Genomic DNA, 26,088 nt, shown 5'->3' with positions numbered 1-26,088 from the left:
GGGGTGACTGGGGCCTGTATATGATGAAGGGGGGTGACTGGGGCCTGTATATGATGAAGGGGGGGTGACTGGGGCCTGTATATGATGAGGGGGGTGACTGGGGCCTGTATATGATGAAGGGGGGGTGACTGGGGGCTGTATATGATGAAGGGGGGTGACTGGGGGCTGTATATGATGAAGGGGGGTGACTGGGGGCTGTATATGATGAAGGGGGGTGACTGGGGGCTGTATATGATGAAGGGGGGGTGACTGGGGGCTGTATATGATGAAGGGGGGTGACTGGGGGCTGTATATGATGAAGGGGGGGTGACTGGGGGCTGTATATGATGAAGGGGGGTGACTGGGGGCTGTATATGATGAAGGGGGGTGACTGGGGGCTGTATATGATGAAGGGGGGTGACTGGGGGCTGTATATGATGAAGGGGGGTGACTGGGGGCTGTATATGATGAAGGGGGGTGACTGGGGGCTGTATATGATGAAGGGGGGTGACTGGGGGCTGCATATGATGAAGGGGGGTGACTGGGGGCTGTATATGATGAAGGGGGGGTGACTGGGGGCTGTATATGATGAAGGGGGTGACTGGGGTTGTACAGGATGAAGGGGGTGAGTGGGGGCTTCACAGGATGAAGGGGGATGAGTGGGGGCTTCACATGATGAAGGGGGTGAGTGGTGCTGCACATGATGAAGGGGGGGTGAGTGGGGCTGCATATGATGAAGGGGGGTGAGTGGGGCTGCACATGATGAAGTGGGGGATAAGGGGGACTGCACATGATGAATTAAGGGGTAAGTGGGGCTGCATATGATGAATTAAGGGGTAAGTGGGACTGCACATGATGAATTAAGGGGTAAGTGGGACTGCACATGATGAATTAAGGGGTAAGTGGGACTGCACATGATGAATTGTGGGTAAGGGGAACTGCACATGATGAATTAAGGGGTAAGTGGGACTGCACATGATGAATTGTGGGTAAGGGGAACTGCACATGATGAATTGGGGGTAAGAGGGACTGCACATGATGAATTGGGGGTAAGAGGGACTGCACATGATGAATTGGGGGTAAGGGGGACTGCACATGATGAATTGGGGGTAAGGGGCACTGCACATGAAGTGGGGGTAAAATTAACTGCACATGATGATGGGGGAGTGGGGCTGCACATGAAGTTGGGGGGGAAGGGGACTGCACATGATGAAATGGAAGGGGGGATAAGGGGCTGCAAATGATGAAGCGGCACTGCAGATGAAGTGAGTGGGTGATAGGGGACTGCAATGGATGAAGTAAGGGGACTTCAAATTAAAGTGGGGACATTAAAGTGGATCCCCTATGGCCAGGATCACGTTGGGCGATTTTGTGCGTATTGGCCGTAGGCCTACAGCTTATGTGCAACGTCTTTTTAGGCCATGTCCACACGTGGTGGAATGGTGGCGGGTTTTCCGTATGGACCCGCAGCAAACCAAGTGCTGCGGTCCGTACGGCTGTCAATTCCCGCACGGGGACCGCAGCGCTCAGGTGGGCAGGGGGGTACAGGGGCCCAGGTTTTATGAACAGCCCCGGGCCCATAGTCCACTTAATCCGCCACTGGTTTGATAGATTCTACACCGGATACGCTGTTACCACAGAGGACACTGTAGTGCATGCCGCTGCGCTCCCACCCTCACAGTCAGCACGAGAAGCAGAACTCCAGGCTCTGTCTACTGCATGTACTTTGGCCAAGAACAGACGGGCTAATATATACACGGACTCACGGTATGCATTTGGTATTGCTCATGATTTTGGGGCTCTATGGGCCAATCGAGGGTTTATTACTACTGCCAGAACCCCAGTGAAAAATGCTGAAGCTGTTAAAGCCCTCATGGACTCGATCAAATTACCTACTCAGGTGGCTATTATCAAAGTTAAGGTACACGGTCCTAGGAACAGTCCACAGACTGTTGGCAACACATTTGCGGATATGCAAGCAAAAGCCGCCGCTCTCTTACCCGTTGAACCAACCATACCAACTATGGTGACCACACGCTCTCAGTGTAAACAGTTACAAGAAGCACTGACCCTACAAGAATAAAAGAAGAAATGATCCAGCTGAAGCGCTCTGGTGATTTATTGAGTGCTGTTCAGACAACAGAACATTGTTTACGCGTTTCTGGCTAGACGCCCTTAATCTTAATCCGGCCTTTTCTTCTCATGTGTACTAAGAAGTTCTGACGATGCTTAGATCCACTGTAGCCCTCCATACTCCGTACCACCCACAATCAGTGGGGAAGTTGAGAGGCTGAATGGCACACTGAGGGGACAATTGACCAAAATGATGCAGGAGACTACGGCTCCATGGCCAGATCTCCTACCCATTGTGTTATACCACATTCGTACTACCCCTATTGCAAAATATGGCCTGTCCCCATATGATATATTGTTTGGTGCTAGGCCCCCAGTTGCAAATTCCCAGCCTCAGCAGTTATCAGAAGAGACTGACCGCGTTGTTCAATGTTATTCTGCTTAGTAAAAATATTGCTAACACCTATGTTCTAGTTTTCTCTTCTTTTCCAGATTCAGCAGAAACCGGCACTTGTCATAACCTGAAGCCTGGTGATTTGGTAGTCGTGAAGAGGCATGTCAGGAAGCACGGACTAGAACCCTTGTATGACGGTCCCTATCAAGTTCTCCTCATCACCCAACAAGCCAATAGCAAATGAAGGGACATAATGTTTTGGTTTTTCGCATTTTCCATATTATTATTGGTAGAAGATAAAAGTTAAAATTAGAAGATATTCAATGACTCAGAGATTAATACGATAAAGACAATGATCGTAATAAGGACAGTTGGTGGTCAGACACCTTCTCCTTTCTCAATCCAGCCAGTTGATTTAAGGGAATTGGGGGCTGGATAGCTGGGATCTTACAGAGCTTGTTACACATTGCTGCCTGTATCCTTGTTGTATATGCGATACTAAAACTTGTTCTTTGGTGTATTTCTGTATGTATTAGGAAGTCCTGCACTAAGACAGTTAATGATGATACCAAAGGTGTCATTGCCCCTGCTCTTCTCTGCACCGATCTCAAAAGGCTACTTGATGAAGATGTTGAAGCCAAGCACATACCTACCTACAAAAGATCCCTACCACCGTCATCAAAAATTGTTATTCGTGAACTGCAGTATACAGGAGGGACGGGTGCGCCGCGACAGCCATGACTGGTAACACGGCATCAGTCATGTGAAGACCAGTACCCCTCAAGCTGTTAGCTTGGGATAGCACCTCTGATGCTGCATGTGTGTTAAAAAATTTTATCTAGGGGGGAATGTGAAGGGTTAATACTAAAATCAGAGTTGAAGTTTAGTTTTATCCATTCAATGTAAGGTTTCGTTTCTCCGTTTTTGTTGTTGTAAGATAAATTTTTATAATTGGCATGGGCTGTCATGAAACCAGACTGTTCCCATCTGTATAAGATAAGGGAGGTGGGAATGTTAAACTCTGAAGAATATGCCATTATACTACTTTCTACGCTATCTAGGTACGGACATATATGTAGTTTCCGGTTTTCTTGCAATAGTATTGGCTTATAAAGTGAAATGATGCTATTGGTACTTGAGAACCTTGCATAATTAAGCAAAAGATTATAAAAGATGTGACTAAAATAAAGGGGCTTAGTGATCTGCCTCGATCCTCCCGTACAGAGACCCCCGTCTCCGTGTGGTCATTTGAGTTGCTAGCAACACTGGAATAATTTGGATATCACTGGCTCAACCGTGAAGGGTTAATTTAGCCCTCCCTAAATAGCTACCTCGACAGTAGTACTTATCTATAAAAGTTATAAGATTACACCTTACGTTCTGCCTGTCACAAAAGATTTACAACAGGATTTGTTCACGTTCAGTATGGCCTGCAGCAGCAGGCATTTTCCAGGGGCACCACGAGGAGGAACGGACTCACCCCCATTTACTGCTTAGTCTTCTTCTGCTTATAATTTTGATTTCTTCTATGCTGATTTTTAGTCTTAAGCTTAATGTTCTTCTGCCTTCTGTTCTTCTGCTTCTTGTTCTTCTGTCTTTTGTTCTGTATCTTGGTGGTTGTCTTCATGTTCTTTGTCCTCTTGGTCTTATTATTTAGGGTCATATTTCTGGTCTTCTTTGGTGTGGTCTTCAGAGTCGTCGTCATCAGGGTCGTCGTCATGGAGATCAATAAGGATTACCAAAGACAATTTCAAAAAGCTTGATCTTGGAAATGTAGCAGAAGGTACAAGAAGGCTGAGAAACTGGCGAGAACCAGCTGACAGTACTGGAACCCGTAGTGGCAGCAGAAGGAACAATAGCCAATGGCACTACTGAGGAACAGCTGACGGTGCTGGACCCTTGTTACTATGCAGGAGGTACCTGTGGTAGAAACCACTACCAAGGACCAGCTGACGTTGCTGGACCTCGGATACCGAGATGGAGGCACCTAGGCCAAAGGCTCTGGCAAGAACCAGCAGACAGTGCTGGCACCCGGATGGGTAGCAGAAGGAACAAGAGCCAATGGCACTACCGAGGACCAACTGACGGTGCTGGACCACGGTTACTAAGCAGAAGGTACCTGTGCTAAAAAGCACTACCAAGGACCAGCTGACGGTGCTGGACCTCGGATACCGACATGGAGGCACCTAGGCCAAAGGCTCTGGCGAGAAACAGCTGACAGTGCTGGCACCCGGATGGGTAGCAGAAGGAACAAGAGCCAATGGCACTACCGAGGACCGACTGACGGTGCTGGACCACGGTTACTAAGCAGAAGGTACCTGTGCTAAAAAGCACTACTAAGGACCAGCTGACGGTGCTGGACCTCGGATACCGAGATGGAGGCACCTAGGCCAAAGGCTCTGGTGAGAACCAGCTGACAGTGCTGGCACCCGGATGGGTAGCAGAATGAACAAGAGCCAATGGCACTACCGTGGACCAACTGACGGTGCTGGACCACGGTTACTAAGCAGAAGGTACCTGTGCTAAAAAGCACTACCAAGGACCAGCTGATGGTGCTGGACCTCGGATACCGAGATGGAGGCACCTAGGCCAAAGGCTCTGGCAAGAACCAGCTGACAGTGCTGGAACCCGGGTGGGTAGCAGAAGGTACCCATCCAAAGCAAAGTAGCCAGGCCGCAAGCCGGCCGCAGTTACTGAAACCCACAGTCCTACCGGGGGTCCATGTCCCATTGGCACTATGGATCCAGCCTTCAGTGCCAGTTCCCACAGCCCACATAGGAGTCACCTAAACTGCAGGCACCCTAGAGTCGGCTAACCCGGCCGCAAGACGACTGGACAACGGATTGGTGGCATAGTGACCTTGACACTACCCGGAAACAGCTGGCGTGCTGGAACCAGGCTGGGCAACAGGGAGTACCCGTGCCAAAGACACTGCCGAGAACCAGCTGACGGTGCTGGAACCCAGATGGGTAGCAAAAGCTACAAGAGCCAATGGCACTACCGAGGAACAACTGACGTTGCTGGACCACGGTTACTAGGCAGGAGGTACCTGTGCTAGAAAGCACTACCAAGGACCAGCTGACGGTGCTGGACCTTCGGATACCGAGATGGAGGCACCTAGGCCAAAGGCTCTGGCGAGAACCAGCTGACAGTGCTGGAACCCGGGTGGGTAGCAGAAGGTACCCATCCAAAGCAAAGTAGCCAGGCCGCAAGCCGGCCGCAGTTACCGAAACCCACAGTCCTACAGGGGGTCCATGTCCCATTGGCACTACGGATCCAGCCTTCAGTGCGAGTTCCCGCAGCCCACATAGGAGTCACCTAAACTGCAGGCACCCTAGAGTCGGCTAACCCGGCCGCAAGACGACTGGACAACGGATTGGTGGCATAGTGACCTTGACACTACCCGGAAACAGCTGGCGTGCTGGAACCAGGCTGGGCAACAGGGAGTACCAGTGACAAAGACACTGCCGAGCACCAACTGGCGCTGTTGGAACCCAGGGACAATCATGGTGAAGGCCGTGGCCTACTTGGTGGTAGTTTTAGATTGTTTGTAGGCTACAACAAACTGTCAACGTGCTCCAATTAGGCCTCTGTCTCCACTCTGTTTCCAGGATTTCACGTGACCACCAACACCGCCAGTTTATGTGTACAGCAGCCGTCTGCCCAATCCACACGTGTTCCTGTGCAGCAGGAGAGTTCGCCGTACACACAGCAGGGGATCAGCTGACGTCACTGACCCCCACTTACACATGAGCGAGTGTTTTTTTCTGTGTGGACAGCACTTCTGAGCACCAAATGGCGGTGTCGGAGCCCAGGGAAAAACAGGTAGTAGGCCGAGGCCTACTTGGAGCCAGGTGTAAATCTGAGGTTGTTTGACTGTGGAAGGAGCAGGGGAGTTTGCCATACACACAGCAGGGGATCAGCTGACGTTACCGAACCCCACTTACACATGAGCGAGTGTTTTGTCTGTGCGGACAGCACTTCTGAGCACCAACTGGCGTTGTTGGAACCCAGGGACAATCATGGTGAAGGCCGAGGCCTACTTGGTGGTAGTTTTAGATTGTTTGTAGGCTACAACAGACTGTCAACGTGCTCCAATTAGGCATCTGTCTCCACTCTGTTTCCAGGATTTCACGTGACCACCAACACCGCCAGTTTATGCGTACAGTAGCCGTCTACCCAATCCACACGTGTTCCTGTGTTACTGGTGTTCTGTAATGTCAGCAGATCCCCTGATGTGTGTCTGCCACTGTCTCCTGCTCTGTCCACATTCCCACCGCTTGCAGTGGGAAGGTGGACAGCGCAGGAGACAGTGCCGGACACACATTGGGGGATCTGCTCACGTAACAGAACACCAGGAACACAGGAACAAGTGTGGAATGCGTGGACGGCAACTGTGAGCAGGAACTGGCGGTGTTGGAGGTCAGGGGAAATACGAGAGACAGAGTGGAGACAGAGGCCAAATCAGAGAATGTTTAAATCTGAAGTAGTTACAATTTGGAGGCAGCAGCAGTTTGCCCTCCACACAGCAGGGGATCAGCTGACATTACCGAACCCCACTTTGACATGAACAAGTGTGTTTTTCTGTGTGGACAGCACTTCCGATCACCAACTGGCGTTGTTGGAGCCCAGGGACAATCGTGGTGCAAGCCGAGGCCTACTAGGAGCCAGGTGTAAATCGGAGGTATTTTGACTTTGGAGGCAGCAGGAGAGTTTGCCGTACACACAGCAGGGGATCAGCAGACGTTACCGAACCCCACTTTGACATGAACAAGTGTGTTTTTCTGTGTGGACAGCACTTCCGAGCACCAACTGGCATTGTTGGAGCCCAGGGACAATCATGGTGCAGGCCGAGGCCTACTAGGAGCCAGGTGTAAATCGGAGGTATTTTGACTTTGGAGGGAGCAGGACACTTTGCCCTCCACACAGCAGGGGATCAGCTGACGTTACCGAACCCCAGTTTCACATGAACGAGTGTTTTTTTCTGTGTGGACAGCACTTCTGAACAACAACTGACGATGTTGGAGCCCAGGGATAGTCATTTTGTAGGCTGAGGCCTACTTGGAGGCAGTTTAAGATAAGACGTTGTTTGAATTTGGAGGCAGCAGGAGAGTTCGCCGTACACACAGCAGGGGATCAGCTGACGTCACTGACCCCCACTTACACATGAGCGAGTGTTTTTTTCTGTGTGGACAGCACTTCTGAGCACCAAATGGCGGTGTCGGAGCCCAGGGAAAAACAGGTAGTAGGCCGAGGCCTACTTGGAGCCAGGTGTAAATCTGAGGTTGTTTGACTGTGGAAGGAGCAGGGGAGTTTGCCATACACACAGCAGGGGATCAGCTGACATTACCGAACCCCACTTACACATGAGCGAGTGTTTTGTCTGTGCGGACAGCACTTCTGAGCACCAACTGGCGTTGTTGGAACCCAGGGACAATCATGGTGAAGGCCGAGGCCTACTTGGTGGTAGTTTTAGATTGTTTGTAGGCTACAACAGACTGTCAACGTGCTCCAATTAGGCATCTGTCTCCACTCTGTTTCCAGGATTTCACGTGACCACCAACACCGCCAGTTTATGCGTACAGTAGCCGTCTACCCAATCCACACGTGTTCCTGTGTTACTGGTGTTCTGTAATGTCAGCAGATCCCCTGATGTGTGTCTGCCACTGTCTCCTGCTCTGTCCACATTCCCACCGCTTGCAGTGGGAAGGTGGACAGCGCAGGAGACAGTGCCGGACACACATTGGGGGATCTGCTCACGTAACAGAACACCAGGAACACAGGAACAAGTGTGGAATGCGTGGACGGCAACTGTGAGCAGGAACTGGCGGTGTTGGAGGTCAGGGGAAATACGAGAGACAGAGTGGAGACAGAGGCCAAATCAGAGAATGTTTAAATCTGAAGTAGTTACAATTTGGAGGCAGCAGCACTTTGCCCTCCACACATCAGGGGATCAGCTGACGTTACCGACCCCCACTTTCACATGAACAAGTGTTTTTTTCTGTGCGGACAGCACTTCTGAGCACCAACTGGCGGTGTCGGAGCCCAGGGAATATCAGGTACTAGGCCGAGGCCTACTTGGTGGCAGTTTTCGATTGTTTCTAGACTACTACTAACTGTCAACGTACTCCAATTAGGCCTCTGTCTTCACTCTGTTTCGAGTATTTCCTCTGGCTTCCAACCACGCCAGTTGCTGCTCTGAAATGCCTACTGGGGTTCTGTAACAGCAGCTTCTGTCTAGAGGTGAGTCAGGCAATGTCTCCTGCTCTGTCCACTTTTCCACTACAAGTAGTGGAAATGTAGACAAAGCAGGAGACATTGCCGGACTCACCTCTGGAGATGAGCAGATGTTACAGGACCCAGGTAACACAGGAACAAGTGTGGATTGTGCAGACGGCACTTGAGAGCAGAAACAGGCGGTGTTGTAGGCCGGAGGAAATACTCAAAACAGAGTGGAGACAGAGGGCAAATCAGAGAACATATTAAATCAGAGGTAGTCAGAAGTTGTAGGCAGCAGGAGAGTTTGCCGTACACACAGCAGGGGATCAGCTGACGTTACCGAACCCCACTTACACATGAGCGAGTGTTTTGTCTGTGCGGACAGCACTTCTGAGCAACAACTGGCGGTGTCGGAGCCCAGGGAAAATCAGGTAGTAGGCCGAGGCCTACTTGGAGCCAGGTGTAAATCTGAGGTTGTTTGACTGTGGAGGGAGCAGGACACTTTGCCATACACACAGCAGGGGATCAGCTGACGTTACCGAACCCCACTTACACATGAGCGAGTGTTTTGTCTGTGTGGACAGCACTTCTGAGCAACAATGGGCGTTGCTGTAGCCCAGGAAATAAAGTTCAGGTCATCGAAACATGAACACAACAGGAGACCTGGATCGTGTTGCCAGCCAATTATTTATTCTGGAAGAGGACTAGCAAATTCAGGTGAGATCCAGGCCTTGTTTATTTTCAGAAAAGTGAGCCGGTCAACATTATCGGCAGATAGTCGCATGCGACGGTCTGTTACCACACCACCTGCAGCACTAAAGACACGTTCCGATAATACACTGGCAGCAGGGCAAGCCAGCACCTCCAATGCATACTGGCTAAGCTCTGGCCATGTATCCAGCTTAGAGACCCAATACTTGAACGGGGAAGAGCCGTCTGGGAGTACACTAACAGGGCAAGACAAGTAGTCTGTCACCATCTGACGGAAACGTTGCCTCCTGCTGACTGGAGCCGTCTGTGATGGTGTAGCCGTTTGTGGTGGTCCCACAAAACTTTTCCACATTTGGGCCATACTGGCCTTGCCTTGTCCTGCGGCACTGCCTCTGCTACCTCTTTGTGCAGAGCTTCCTCCACTGCCTCTATCCACATGGCTGCTTTGAAAAGCACTACCAGCAACACTTGCGGGGGGAATGGAGAACATGATGGCCTGCACAAGTGTTTCTTGGTACTCCCCCATTTTTCGCTCCCGGTTCAACTGTGGTATGAGGCTTTGTAAGTTGTCCCAGTAGCGAGGATCTAGGAGAGTGTACACCCAATAATCAGCCGTGTGGAGAATGTTGGCGATGCGGCGGTCATTTAACAAGCACTGCAGCATGAAATCAACCATGTGCTGCAGACTGCCAACTGGACCAGAAACGCTGTCCCCAGCTTGAGGCAGCATCTCAGCCTGCTCAGCATCACCCCACCCTCGCTGTACACACTGACTACTAGAGCCTTGTGTACCTCCCTCCTCTGGAGAGATGTGTTCCTCCTCCTCCATTGACTCCTCGTCATCCTCCTCTCTAAGTGTCCCCTGCCTGGGCCTTTGTGTGGAGGCACGTTGCGCAGACTTGCCAGAAGCAGATGGCATTTCTGACTCCTCATCCTCGACCTCTTCAAAAACCTCCTCACTTAGTGCTTGTAAGGTTTTTAGAAGCAGACAGATAAGGGGGACAGTCATGCTGACTAGTGCATCATCTGCACTGGCCATCCGCGTGGAGTCATCGAAGGCATGCAAAACTTGGCAGATGTCCCTCATAGTGGCCCACTCAGTGGTGGTGAAGTGTGTCCGGCACACAGTGCGACTTGTTTGCTCCTGATGCAGCTGGTACTCCATTACTGCTGCCTGCTGCTCACACAACCGCTCCAACATATGTAACACTGAATTCCACCTGGTGGGGAGGTCACATATGATGCGATGTTCTGGCAGGCGGAATCGGCGTTGCAAAGATGCAATGCGCGATCTTGTCATGCTGGAATGCCACAAGTGAGCACACTCTAGGCGAACCTTGTGCAGCAGTGCATCAAGATCCGGATAGTCCCTCAGAAAGCTCTGCACGACCAAATTGAGCACGTGTGCCAGACATGGTATGTGAGTGAGGTTGCCTAGGCCCAGAGCTGCCACTAGATTTCGGCCATTGTCACTCACTACCAAACCTGGCTGGAGATTCGCTGGCACAAACCACACATTGCTCTCCTGCTTGATGGCATTCCAGAGCTCCCGTGCTATGTGGCTCCGATTCCCCAAAGAAATTAATTTAAAGACGGCCTGTTGACGTTTGGCCACACCTGTGCTCATATCTGGCCTAACAGGCTCATGCAGTGCTGATTCTGAGGAACTAGAGTAGGAGGAGGACTCAATATGTACAGACTGCATTCCTGCAATCCTTGGAGTTGGCAGAATACATACAGAGCCACTCTCCAGATCTGTACCCGGCTCCACAACATTGACCCAATGGGCAGTGAGGGAAAGGTATCGTCCCTGTCCATGACTACTGGTCCACGCATCGGTGGTCAGGTGGACCTTGCTACTGACGGCGTTTAGTCGTGCATTTTTTATTTTTACCTCCACATGCTTTTGCAGGGCAGGGACGGGTTGCCTGCTGAAATAAAAGCGGCTGGGCATATTGTATTGTGGAACTGCCAATGACATCAAGTTCCGGAAGGTGTCAGTCTCCACCAGCCGGAATTACAGCATCTCAAGGGCCAGTAGTTTGGCAATGCCGGCATTCAGAGCCAGTGCTCGGGGATGGTTTGCCGAGTATGGCCGCTTTTTCTCCCATGCGTGTGCTACCGATTGCTGGTGAGTGGCCTGGGAGTGTGCTGATGACTGAGAACGTGGTTCAGTGGGTGAAATTTCACTGGGTCTCTGGACAACAGTGGCAGTGGTTCTTCCATGGCGTTCCAGTGAGGAAGCCGAACCAGCTGTGTGTGAGCTGGAGGAAGAGGCCCCAACACGAGCTGAAGAAGTGGTAGGTGCTGCTGAAGGTTGGCCTACATCTTCAGTGTGTCTGTTTAACTCCACCTCGTGCTTGGTACGCACATGTTTCCACATATTTGTGGTATTGAGGTTGCTCACATTTTTCCCTCGTTTAACTTTCTGATGACACAGCTTGCATTTGACAAAGCAAATGTCATCTGCAACTGTGTCAAAAAAAGACCACGCACTGCAAGTACTGGGAGCGCCCGTTTTCTCTTTTGGAAGAGGATTGCTCCTCACGGGTGCCAAAGTGGAGGCTACAGGCAACCAAGTCTGCCCCCGCCCTTTCCTTCCTCTTTTGGCCTTTCGGGGAATCTCTTCCTCAGAGCTGCTCCCACCACCTTCCTGTGGCTGACGCCATGATGGGTCAAGGATCTCATCATCTCCACTCCCCTCTTCAAGCACCGGCTGGTCCTGGGTTGTCTCGCCAGCACCGTACGCACCAGAAATTGGCAACTGAGTCTCATCATCATCAGATGAGCACTGAGGTGTGCTGACAATAGGCACTGGCCCACCCGCCTCTTCAGATTCAGAGGGACAAAGCAGTTGCACATCACTGCATACTCCCTCTTCTTCACGCTCTAGAATGCTGCTTGGCTGGCCACCTCTTTCCAAGCCAACAGATTCTGAGAACAGAAGTAAAGATTGAGATGGCTCCTGTCCAGGGCTCTCAGATTGCCTGGGCAATTTGGCAGGTGGTGAAGAGACAGATGGTTGCTCTTCAGTGCTCTGTCCCTGGGAGGATTGCGGAAGTCATTGAAGTGGATGCGTTAGCTGCCATCCATCCGACAACGGCTTCAATTTGTTCGTCACGCAGCAGTGGGGTACGGCGAGGTCCTACAAAGCTGTGCATGAAGGACTGTTGCCTGGTAAAAGTGGGGGATGCCGGGTCACTGGTGACCGCAGCAGACACTGAATCCCTAGGTCCTCTCCCTGCTGAATCCCCCCGTCCTCTCCCTGCTGAAGCTCCACGGCCACGACCACGTGCCTTACTCCCTGCCTTCTTCATCTTGGTAGACTGATAAAGATAGGCAGAAAAGTAAAAAAGGGGTGGCTTAGTGTTCTTATTCCTGAACACCTGCTAACCAGTATAAGAAACACTAGTTTGGCTAAGAGTGTGTGTACTACACTTTAATATGATCTAATGTGGCCTACACAACTGTAAAGTGGAGTGTTTGGTGAACTTTATTTCCTTTTTTTTTTGGGGGGGGGGGAAAGAAAAGTTTGTGACCAAAGTTTGAAAGCTATAGTATCACAAACATTTTGGAGCGATTACAATGCAGGAAGCTAACCTACAATGCAATTGATGAGGCTCCAAAAAATAGGGTGATACTAGTCTGGCTGATCCTGAAGGGCACAAGCCAGCAAAAAGGCTCCTCTATCTAATCCTATATAGTGTTTGCAACCAACCAATGACAATGGATGTGGATGGAAGCACACTAATATAGGAGCAAAAATCTGGCTAAATTAGCTGCAAAAAAAGGACTATGTATGAGGCAGTGATGCACGCTGAGCGGACTACAACGAGCGGTGGCTGTAGAACACACTGCAACATGAGATGCACTCACACACAGAGAGACCTATCAGACAGCCAAAAACGTGCAGAGAAATGGGCTATAGCACTGAAAGGCTGCTGAAAGGCTCCGCTGTCCACTCCTTTAGTGTTTGCAACCAACGTATATGGATACGTATGGAAGCACACTATACAGGAGAAAAAAAAAAGCAGCAATAAAAGAAAAATGTGTATGAGGCAGAGACACACGCTGGGCGGCCTACAAGCAGACGTGCCTGCAGGACACACTACACAGCGTGGGTCTGCACTCACACAGCCCTTGCAGACAGATATTAAAACAGCGCTGCTGGGCTACAAAAATGCTACAGTGGTGGAATATGTAGCCTGGGTAGAGCAATAGATATGTTTGATGATCGCTATTTCTAACTGTCCCTCACAGTCTTCAACAGCAGCCTGTCCCTAACTGAATTCACAGCAGAGTGAACCCGAAATGGCGGCTGCTGCGGTTTTTATAGTGCATCATGACATCATTTCAGCAGCCAATCACAGCCATGCCAGTAGTTAACATGCCTACATGCCTAACAGGATGTGCCCACACTTCTGAGGATCCCCATTGGCTGAATCAAATCGAGCGGGCTCCTAGCATTATGGGAACTTCCGATTCCGGTATTCGATATGAAAAAAGTATCGGAACTAAGTATCGGAATTCCGATACAGCTAATATCGGCCGATACCCGATACTTGCGGTATCGGAATGCTCAACACTAATAATTAGAAAGCCTTCTGTTCCTGCTTTCCATGGTGCAGGTGGTGCATCTCCTTCTTTTGGGAGGTGGTACAGGTGTTGGATTTTCAGTATCAATATCTGGGCGGAATCTTTTGAGCCTAACTTGAAGGCCAGAGGGGATACCGATGGTTTTCATACTTCTCCTGCGTAGCTCTCCAAGCATTAGTTCATGGGCCAATTTTTTCAGATACAATCGTCTACGGAGTGGTTCAAGCTGGTTTTCAAGGTAAATGATTTGTGAATTTATACCACCCAAATTTAGCATAGCGAAAAATATGACCATTGGCCAGCGCTTGGTGTTTCTGCTGACGCTGAAAGTTGAGCACATCTGATCAGCTGTATCGACACCCCCTTTGGTTTCATTATAAAATGTAATAATCTCTGGTTTTTGTTGTGCTTCAGATTTAGGATCGATGGCATCATCATTATGAAGCGTTGAGAGAAGAAGTACATTTTTTTTTTCGCATGGTACATAGGAAACCAAAACCTTTCCATCATGGAATGCAAACATACTGCTGTTCTGTTTTCTCCCTGTCACAGTAACAAGCTGTGGCGGCAATTCTTTTTTATTTTTTCTTACAGTTCCGACATATGAAAGCTTCTGCGTTTTTAGATAATCAATAAGATCACAATTTGAAAACCAATTATCAGCAGTTATATTGCGACCTGATCCAAATAAGGGCTCAGACATTCTTTTCACAACATCGGTGGGTTTGTTGCTGACACAGTAACGACCATCTGGCTGTTTTCCAGCATAAATTTCAATGTTGTATGTGCAGGTCTTACTGGCATCAACAAGGGCATACATTTTTATTCCATATTTGCTAGGTTTTGATGGTATGTATTGACGAAATGCGCATCTGCCACGAAAACCAGGGAGCATTTCGTCAATTGTGACATTTGCCCCAGGGCGATAGTTTATCTTACAGTTTTCCACAAATTTTTGGAATACATCGCGAATTGGAGCAAGCCGGTCATATGTTTTACGTTCGGTTTGGGTAGTTCTGTCATCAAACCGAAGGCAACGAATTAGAATCTTGAATCTTTTTAGAGACATAACAAGGCTAAATTTTTCAATTCCATCACTTTCTATACGCCAAAGTTCCTCCAAACTTTGCCGATTTGCCCTATAAGCTCCTGCAAGGTATAATAATCCAAAAAATGCACGCAGTTCGATTTCATCCGTGGGCTTCATTATTCTGTCACAGATGAACTTGTGCTTTATATTGTCTATATATTGATTAGTGTATATGACAATAGAGTCCAGAATGTCATCTGTGAAAAAAGTATTCCAGCATTCAGCTGCATTTTTTGCATTACGTGCTGTTCCCATAACTGCAGGAAGGTGAGTGATAATGTTATGAGGTTCCATACGTTTTTTTATGGGTGGATTCTTGTTCCATTTGGGTTTTTTATCTTTTCCCATATAATAAGATTCTATATCTTCTTCCTCCTCATCACTGTCACCATCTTGCTCTGTTTCAGAATTTAGTTCACAGACTTCCAGCTCATCATGAGAATCAATCTCACTTTCTTCAAAATCCTCATTCATTGTGGGGTCTGCATCATCATCATCATCTAACAGCATGTTTCCCACTTCCTCTACATGATGGGGTTTTGAAAGATCATACATTTTCTTCTCCATTTCAGAAGATAATCTGAAGCAAGAGAGAGAATATGCATTAGGGAACAATGTGCCTGAGAAGCACACTTTCATTTGTAAGAAAATCTGCCTTATTTATATGAAATATCCACAAACCTTTCTCTATCCATTCATAAAACAAGCTAAATAAACAATAGTAATGACTAAAAACATTACATACCAACCTTATAAAGTGTGATGTGTTCGGGACCAATGAGCCTGAGAAGCCAGCACAGCTATATCTTCCTTCCTGAAGCTCTGCAGACCAACTGTGGTATCAGGTTTCACATAGCAGCTAGAGCCAGGAGACTATCTAGAGAGAGGGGGTTTCCTGAAAATCTGGTGAGAAGGGAGAAATGAAAGTAGAAGAGCTGCGCCTGTCAGATCCATTGTTCCTGACGGAGGGTTAATATTCCCTAGCAGGTTAATAGTTGCTTCAGTTATTAAAGGTTTACTGCTTATGAAGTTCTGTATCTGGTCTTTCAGGAGTATAAATTGCATAAATGCGGAGGGAGTTTAAAGTTCTTTTTCAAGTCACTAAAAGTGGCAAATTTATTCCCATGCCTTGTCCATTTTAAATGGACTACAATATTTTCCACGTTCACTACAAATGGCTGAATTTGAAGCGAACCTGTATGTGATCCATGTGCGGGAAAACCACATTTTAAAATATCTGGACTGTAGGTAAAAATTAATTTATTGTTATCAAACTGGTGTCAATAACTAGAGTAAGACACAGCAAAAACAGAAGAATTTAGCCCTGAAATGCCACAATTTGTTGCCCACAGATAGATCAGGCATCTGACAGAGATACCAGACTGTTCAATATGTGGCTTGTATATTTGTTTGTTTACAGAAAAATACTGTATAGAATTATGGTAAGACACAGCAAAAGAAGGGGAATGTAGGCCTGAAATGCCACAATGTGTAGCCCACAGATAGATCAGGCGTCGACGGAGATACCAGACGGTTCAATATGTGGCCCTGTATTTTTTTAATTTTGCCCAGCTAAATTGTTTCAACAAGTAGGCTAAGATAAGACACAACAAAAAAAATTCTACGGAGGCCTGAAATGGCACAATTTTGAGCTCAATGATATGTGATCAGTGTGGCAGACAAACAATGGTGTTAAATATCTGCTCTGTAGCTAAATATCTTTTTTGCAGCTAATTTTTTTGGGGGGCAGAAAAATGGTGTCAAGAAATTCTATAAGACACTCCAAAAAATTTAACAGTACCACAAAAATGTCAGAAATTTCTGCGCACTCAGATGTGATTGCTGGGATGGGAAAGTCGTAGTTACTCACCGGTCAACGGTATTTTTCAGAGTTCATGACAGCACCACCTGAGAGATGGGATCCGCCCTCCAAGAACAGGAAATCCTACAGATACATAAGGGCGGCACCTCTCCCACGCATCAGTTGGTTTAGAGAGCACAAGAGGACCACAATGGTTAATAGCATAATTTATATACAATACTCTGCACAACTATTAATTACCCATGTACATATAAGAGGAAGAAGTGCACACCCAAATTATACAAAAGGGAGTGATGTCATGGACTCCGAAAAATACCGTTAACCGGTGAGTAACTACGACTTTATTCGGTCGTCCATGACAGCACCACCTGAGAGAATTACAGAGAGTAATAATTACTTTAGGGAGGGACTACAGCCTGCAGAATCCTGACACCAAAGGAGAGGTCTGAGGAAGCACCCAGGTCTAGTCTATAATGGTTGTAAAAGGTGCTCGGAGAGGACCAAGTAGCTGCCTTACATATCTGGTCGATCAAGACCTCCGATCTCTCTGCCCAAGAGGTTGCCATGGCCCTGGTGGAATGCGCCCTCAGCTTGCCAGGGGCCGATTTGCCTTTTGAAGTGTATGCTAAAGAAATGGCCTCCCTAATCCATCTCGCTAGTGAACTTTTTGAAGCCCTAAGGCCCTTTCTAGTGCCCTGATAGGAAATAAATAAGGCATTATCTTCTTTCCAGGGGTCGGTAACCGCCAGGTACTCTAGGAGACATCTCCTAATGTCTAGAGTGTGTAATTTCCTTTCCTTATCGTTCATGAGATTAGGGAGGAAGGATAGAAGAACTATCTCCTGAGTTCTATGGAAACTGGAGGCTACTTTAGGCAGGTATGCTGGATCGGGTGTAAGAATTACCCTGTCATCCCTGAAATGTATGTAAGGAGGAAGTCTAGATAGCGCCTGGATGTCACTCACTCTACGGGCTGATGTCAGCGCCACCAGGAAAGCCACTTTAAGGGACAGGTTTTTCGTGGAAGCTGATGATATAGGTTCAAACGGGGCCTCTCTCATGGCCGTAAGAACTAGGTTTAGATCCCATGGCATAAATTTATTTTTCACTAACGGTCTGGACATGCCTGTTGCTTTAATAAACCTATTGATCCAATGGTTACTGGCGATGTTGCAGTTGAACAGTGCCCATAGAGCCGACACCCGTACCTTTAGGGTGCTGGTGGAGAGTCCCATATCCAGACCTTTTTGCAAGAACTCTAAGATCTGTGCTATGGGAGTGAACTGTCCAGCTACTACCCCTGAGCTCTGAAGGAATCTTTTCCAGATCCTCACGTAGATTTTGGTTGTAACCGGCTTTCTGCTTTTAAGCAGGGTGTTAATTAGGGCCGGGGAAAAACCTCTCTCTTTTAGCAGTGCCCGCTCAAAATCCACGCCGTCAGATGTAGGACCGCTACCTGAGGATGGCAAACTGAGCCCTGGGACAGGAGGTCTGGGATGTTTAGTAGGACCCAAGGGTCAGATAATGACATGGTCCTCAGGAATGAGAACCATGCCCTCCAGGGCCAAAACGGGGCGATCACTATAATCCTCGCTTTGTCCTTCCTGACTTTCCTCATCACCAGGGGTAGTAGAGTCAGGGGAGGGAAGGCGTATGCTAGCCTGAAGTCCCATTTGATTAGAAGAGCATCTACTGCCAGAGGGTTCTCCCTGGGATTCAGTGAGCAAAACCAAGGCACCTTCCTGTTCTCTCTGGTGGTGAAGAGGTCCACTTCTGGCTACCCTCATTTTTGTACTATCCGGTTGAAGATGGATGCTTTTAAGGACCATTCCCCTTGCTTTAGAAGGTTGCGACTTAGGAAGTCTGCTGTGCTTTCCTTTCCTTTTATGTGCAGAGCTGTTAAAGACAGGAGATGTTGCTCTGCCCACTGGAACAGCCGTTCTGCTACCTCCATCAGAGGCCTGGACCGAGTGCCGCCTTGGTGGTTGATGTAAGCCACGGTGACCTGATTGTCAGAGAATATTCGAACATGGCAACCCTGTAGATACACAAGAACATTTTTAACTGCCTGCTCTATGGCTGTTAGCGCTTTCAGGTTGGAGGACATCCCCAACTGATGACTATCCCACAGGTCCTGGATCAAGATTTCCCCCATGTGGGCCCCCCAACCATAGGGCTTGCGTCTGTGGTGACTACCCGGGTTATGCTATATTCCCAGGGTACCCCTCTGGCTAGATTGTTCTCATCTAGCCACCACTCAAGGGAACTCAAAGTATGTTGGGACAGAGTCAACTGGCCTTCTAGATAACCGCCAATGATCTTTTGATGACGTAAAACCTCGCCCTATAGCACCGTTGTATGGAACTGGGCCCACCGGACCGCGGGGATGCAGGATGAGTGAGAACCCAGGAGGGACATTGCTTTCCTGAGAGACATGGTAGGGCTATTGGAGGCGTTCAAGACCTGCTGACGCAGGCGAACCAATTTTTTGGGTGGAAGACGACATTCCTAATTCTGCGAATCTAGGATCAAGCCCAAGAACTGATGGACCTTCATGGGCTGTAGACGGGACTTCTTAATGTTTAATAGTCACCCTAACCGTTCCAAAGCCAATTTTGCTTTCTGCAATTGATCCAGACAATGGACTGCTGTTTTTCCTACAATAAGGAAGTCATCCAGGTAGGGGATTACTAGGATGTCTGCTTCCCGTAGATGGGCCATAACTTCCGCTATAACCTTAGTGAACACCCGGGGGGCGATTGCTATACCAAAGGGAAGAGAGACATATTGAAAATGCTGTAACGACCCCTCCAAATGAACTGCCACTCTAAAGAAACGCTGATGAGACGCATAGATGGGTATATGGTAATAAGCGTCTTTTAAATCCAACACCACCATAAAACAATTTTCAAACAGCAATTTTATTGTGGAACTGATTGTTTCCATTTTGAAAGGTCGAATGACCTGGTATCTGTTGAGTGCCTTCAGATTAATTATGGTCCTGTAGGAATTATCTGGTTTAGGCTGGTTTCACATTTGCGTTTTTTAGCGCTGGAAAAAAACGCACATGTGCGCATGCGTTTTTTCCCCTATATTTAACATGGGTGCGCATACCTGCGCGCTTGTAAGCGCATGTATGCGATTTTCATGCGCTGCGTTTTTTTGGGGTGTGCGATTGGATTTTCCAGACGCAGCATGTTGCATTTTTTGGCCCTGCAAAAAAGCGCATGCGCACATATGCGCACGTTTTGCGCTAAAAATGGCCATTATAGCCTATGGATGCGCATATGTGCGCACTGGCATGCTCATGTATGCGTTTTTTTGCATATGCGTTTTTTTTTTTGAACCATGGAATTTAGGGGTTTGGGTTAGAGTTAGGGTTAGTTAAGGGGGTTTAGGGTTAGGGTTAGGGTCAGGGTCAGGGTTAGGGTTGGGTTTTGGGTCAGGGTTAGGGTTAAGTATGGTTTGGTTAAGGGTTAGGGTCAGGGTTAGGGTCAGGATTAGGGTTAAGTATGGTTTTGTTAAGGGTTAGGGTCAGGGTTAGGGTTAGGGTTAGGGTTAGGGTTAGGGTCAGGGTTAGGGTTAAGTATGGTTTTGTTAAGGATTAGGGTCAGGGTTAGGGTCAGGATTAGGGTTAAGTATGGTTTGGTTAAGGGTTAGGGTCAGGGTTAGGGTTAGGGTCAGGGTTAGGGTTAGGGTCAGGGTTAGGGTTAGGGTCAGGGTTAGGGTTAAGTATGGTTTTGTTAAGGGTTAGGGTCAGGGTTAGGGTCAGGATTAGGGTTAAGTATGGTTTTGTTAAGGGTTAGGGTCAGGGTTAGGGTTAGGGTTAGGGTTAGGGTCAGGGTTAGGGTCAGGATTAGGGTTAAGTATGGTTTGGTTAAGGGTTAGGGTCAGGGTTAGGGTTAGGGTCAGGGTTAGGGTCAGGATTAGGGTTAAGTATGGTTAAGGGTTAGGGTCAGGGTTAGGGTTAGGGTTAGGGTCAGGGTTAGGGTTAAGTATGGTTTTGTTAAGGGTTAGGGTCAGGGTTAGGGTTAGGGTTAGGGTCAGGGTTAGGGTTAGGGTTAGGGTTAGGGTCAGGGTTAGGGTTAGGGTTAGGGTTAGTTAGGGTTTAGGGTTTGGGTTAGGGTTAAGTATGATTTGGTTAAGGGTTAGGGTCAGGGTTAGGGTTAGGGTCAGGGTTAGGGTCAGGGTTAGGGTTAGTAAAGTCATGGTTTGGGTAGTGTGAGGGGCCACCTAAAAATGTTGGAAAAAAACGCAAACGCGGTAAAAACGCACTAAAAACGCATACAAACGCTTAAAAACGCTGCGTTTTTTTCATGCATGCTCATAAAAATGCTTGAAAAAAACGCAGCAGTTGTATGCTTTTGTATGCGTTTTTTCAATGCGTTTTTTTGCGGGAAAAACGCGCTGCAAAAAAAAGCAAGTGTGAAACTAGCCTTATGGACCAAAAATAGGGGGGAGTAGAAGCCTTCGCCCTTCTCCGCCTCTGGTACCTTTATCAGTACTGCCTTCTGACATAGGTCAACAATTTCGGTTTCTAGGGCAGTCTGTTCCGCCAAGGAAGACCTAAGCGGGGTGACCCTAAAGCTGTTCTGGGGGACACAGGCAAATTCGAGCTTTAGGCCTGAGGCTACCAACCCCAGGATCCAGTTACTGTTCGAGATCCGCGACCAGGCTTGGCAGAAGGCCGATAGTCTACCTCCCACCGGGGCCTGTAGTCATTGGGGAGGTTTCTTGGTCTCACGGGATGCTTCTTGGCGTCCCCCTCCAAACATTAAACCAGTACCTTTTCTTTTCTTATCTTCCCATCTGCCCCGGTCCCTAGATGACCTCCTCCGAAAAAACCTCTTCCTAGCAAAGGGACGTCAATAGGAAGGGGTGGGCAGGGAAGGGAATTTCTTTTTATCATCGCCAGCCTTCTCCAAGAGTTCATCTAGGACTGGTCCGAATAGATATTCCCCCTGACATGGGATGGAGCACAGCCAGGATCTGGCCTGGATATCCCCTGGCCAGCATTTCAGCCATATAGCCCATCGGGCCGCATTTGATAGCCCTGCGGCCTTGGCCGCCATTCTCACGCAGTCTGCCGAAGCGTCGGCTAAAAAGGCTGCCGCATCCTGGATGGTAGGTAGAGTATTTAAGATAGATTCCCTCGAGGCTCTGTCCTCTAACTGTGTTTCTTACTGGTCCAGCCAGACCATCATAGATCTGGCCGTGCAGGTAGCTGCGACCGCCGATCTCAGGGCACCAGCCGACATCTCCCATGTGCCTTTCAAGTAGGAGTCCACCTTTTTATCCAGCGGATCCATTAAAGAGACCATGTCATCAAAGGGAATAGTGGATTTTTTGGACGCCTAAGCCACTGCTGCATCCAATTTCGGGGCTTTATCCCATTTATTCACCACAGGGTCCTCAAAAGGATATCGCCGTTTAAAGGCTGGTGGTAGGGAGCCTTTTCTTTCTGATTTCCTCCATTCTCTATTAATCAAATTTTGGACCTTGTCGTTTAACGGGAACGACTTACGTTTCCTGGGGTTTAAACCCCCGAACACTAGGTCCTGTGCTGACCATTCAGGTTTGGTGTCTGTTACCCCCATGGTAGCCCTGACTGCCTTGACTAGTTTGTCCACTTGTTCCAGACCTAGGCAGAAATGGCTGGCGTCTTCCTCTGAAGAGGACGCAGACGCGGAGGTGGAGGACTCTGAGGAGTCTTCATTCCCTCTAGGGTCTGCTGAAGAGCCTGACCCTGAGAAACTCGCCCTCTTTCCCTTCCTAGACGACTCCCCCTGGGGTACTGATTTTAGGGCTTTAACCTCCGCCCTGATTATTTCCCTTAGACTTATAGCGAAGTCAGGGGTTTCTTCCGCCACCTACAGGAGGGGGGACAGAGTAAGGAAGTATGCCTGCAATTTTTTGGGACTACGCCCCCCCCTTTTTTTTTTTTTTTAACCTTCTGTCTGCCTTATCCATGACTGGCACAGCCTCTTAGGGTAAGCATCAGGCAAGGGGCATTTGCAAAGGGTGCATTCCCTGTTTTTTGCCTTGTCAGCACATTTCTTTCCCTATAGGAGGAAAACATAAGGGGGACACTGTGTCAGGGCACATTCACGAAGATCTCTTACCCTGAGCAGAGGGCGTAGGTACCGGATCACGGGGAGGGGCGAGCTGGATCTTTCGGTCTGGAGGAACTTCTGTGGCCGTATTGTCCAGTTTGTTTTTTCTTTTGCTGGGAGCTGGTTTGGGACCTCTCTGAGGTACGTTCCTGCTCTCTGTCCAGCAGGGGCGCGGAAGCTTCTGGCTCGTCCATCCTGCACCTGAGCTGAAGCCACTCGGCAGTGCTTCTGTGCCCTTTTCTTCCCCCCGGAAATCCGGGTTCGCAGGTGACGTGGCCAGGGGCTGACTCTCGCCCCCTCCATTTTCCCTGACATCCATTCCCCTGCGTGCCGCGCCCCCCGCCCCCACCGCTCTGTCGGCACCCGCGCCACCGCGCCCGGCGACGCACGGGGACAGAGAAAGCCGGCTGGCACCCGACTTCCGGTCCGGTGCCACCGGCCCCGCCGCGTCACTTCCGGTCCGGGTTTGCACGAGGATGCTCAGGCCACCAGCGCCACTGACCCCGCCGCGCCACTTCTGTTGTTGCACTCGTGGGCGCGCAGGACACCGGCCTTCGCCGCGTCACTTCCGGTCCGGGTGCGCGCAGGCCACCAGCGCCACCGGCCCCGCCCCCCACGTCACCTCCGGTCCGGGCGCGCGCGAGGACGCGCAGGCCACCAGCGCCATGGCGGTGCCAACGCACAGCACTCCCCGGACGCCACCGAGGCGCAGCCTCATGCCCCCGACCGCGATCCAGGCGAGGGGAGACCGCACCAGCCAGGACAAAAACCGGGATCTGGGGGGAGAGGCCATACTTACCCGCCGGTGCCGCCCCAGGAGACGGGCATCCGCTGAACCCCGCTCCCATCTGCCCCGCACTCTGACGTGAAACCCTGCACAGGCCACCGTGGCGCTTCCAGGGGACTTCGCACTGCCCTAGGTAGGAGACCCCCCCGCTACCTGAGTCGGACAGCCGGCCTGGGGATTCCTCATCCATGAAGGCGTGATCTGTAGGGAATCCTGTCCTCCAGGAACAGGAAACCAACTGATGCGTGGGAGAGGTGCCGCCCTTATGTATCTGTAGGATGTCCTGTTCCTAGAGGGCGAATCCCCTCTCTCAGGTGGTGCTGTCATGGACGACTGAATAAACCCCGTTTAAAATAGCTGGATTTTCACGCTGTAGTATGAAAAGGCTCTGGCTGCATTCTGCTGTGTAAGCAAATGGAGGAAAAAATAGGGGGCTCTGGATTGCTGTAGAATAAAATAATCAGGATTAAGATGCCAAAAAATTTATTCCTGTCCACTGGTACCTGAGACTATGTATATACAGTCAATATATGTAATAGGCAGCAGCAGCAGACAGTAATGGAATGGACCCTCTTGATGTATGCAATGAAGTATGGCACATACAATGCCTGCCTGCTACTGATATCTATATAGCCACATACAGTGCTTGCATGCCTTGCACTGATATGTATATATGCACATACACTCCCTGCCTACCTAGCACTGCCATCTATATACCCAGTAATTAGTCCTTAGGATTGTTGGTTTAGCTGGATGTGTGGATTCAAATCTCTCCCTATCTCAGCAGCAGCTCTCCCTACACTGTCTGATTCTGGTGGCGACTGGTCCGAGCAAGGCAGCACCAGGTCTGATGTGCGGCCAACCAATCACTGTAGAAACACAACAAAGATGGCTGTGGCATTGTAAGGGAGTGAGATATGATGTCTTTCTTGCTTCCCTTCCTCGGATTGTCCCTCCCATCTTATTGTATACATATTGCTAAATGATAATGTTTATGATAAACGCCTGTGGTACTGCTACATAGAAATATGTATTATCGCTCATCTTTAATGGTATTGCCACGTGTATGCGTTACCATTGTGTAGAAAGCTGTAACATATTGTCTTGTGTTTCTGTATTATATTATTGCATAATTTCTGGTGTACCTGTTATGCATGTACAGTTAGGGTAAGTAAGTGCATCCTTTTGGGGACATTAGAGGAGGGCACTTTAATATATAGTTTACATGGTGTACCTGTTATGCATGTACAGTTAGGGTAAGTAAGTGCATCCTTTTGGGGACATTAGAGGAGGGCACTTTAATATATAGTTTACATAGTCATGAGTAAATGTGGTTCTGTTGTGGGCCACTAGACGAGGCATACTAGTGGGCTTTTTAGGTATAGCTAATAGGACGTTCATAGAGGGTTAAGAGTAGGAGGGGCTGTCGGGTAGTTAGCGGGGTCCTCATAGGAAGTTAGGTCAGATGGGGCCAGGGTGCCCTAGTGTCCACATGGGCTATAGGCTCGGACAGCTTGGCAGCCATGCAACGTTCAAGTGCTGCAGCACACGATACCCACGGCCACTGTGTGTCATAGCAGATGAGGAATCAAGTAAATGTCACAAGTACCAACTGTGGATGTAACGTGTGAAGTACTCAGTAAAGATAGCGTTAAAGTTCATTTGGACTGTGTCTCCATTGATGGGGGTCGCCTGGAAGAGGGACTTTTATCACCTGGAAAGTGCCCAGAGGAAGCTGATTCTGGAGATGAAGCTATGCAGAAGAGAAGAGTACATTTTTCTGTAGGGGATGGACTGGACATGGATATAGCAGTTTTTTAGGTCACGACTACAGTCCAGTCCCTCCCTTACAGCATTACAGTGCGTGGCAGACAATCCCTGCATGCTGATTGGTGCTCTAAAGAGCGCCAAATATGCAGGATGCGGACCCGAGCTCACGTCGAATAATCCAGGAAATGCTCTGTGCTCGCTGAGTACCATGAGTACAGCGATACTCGTGCGAGTACCGAGTAGTGGCGAACCATGCTCACTCATCACTAATAATAATATCTTTATTTTTTTGAAGGAGGATGATTGCTTGCTGTTCTTTTTGGTCAAATTTTGTGTGTATTGATGGTGATTTTTGTTTCTCATTTTTCTAATTTCTCCTGTGACCATATTCTCAAAGGCAGTGAAGGCTGTAGAATATTCATTTATTGGGTTGAATCTAGATTTATTAGCCAAAGTTGTATGGATAATTTCTGTGACGTCACACGTCCTCTCACTGCCGCCGTCCATCTTGGATTTTGGTATCCAGGGATGTTA

At 48.9% G+C, this 26,088-nt stretch overlaps 1 protein-coding gene across 3 annotated transcripts in view; it reads right to left on the bottom strand.

The window, feature by feature from the left end:
- Positions 1-26,088, bottom strand: part of LOC141052013 (cytochrome P450 2C8-like) — a 191,140-nt gene that overhangs the window by 12,443 nt on the left and 152,609 nt on the right. The gene's annotated exons all lie outside the window — the stretch shown is intronic.

This window comes from Dendrobates tinctorius, unplaced genomic scaffold (genome assembly GCF_039654945.1).
Source record: "Dendrobates tinctorius isolate UK_male_01 unplaced genomic scaffold, ASM3965494v1 ptg000158l, whole genome shotgun sequence".
NCBI classification, from domain to species: Eukaryota; Metazoa; Chordata; class Amphibia; order Anura; family Dendrobatidae; genus Dendrobates; species Dendrobates tinctorius.
The sequence above is the reverse complement of the archived record's forward strand: the minus strand, read 5'-3'. Positions and strand labels throughout refer to the sequence as shown.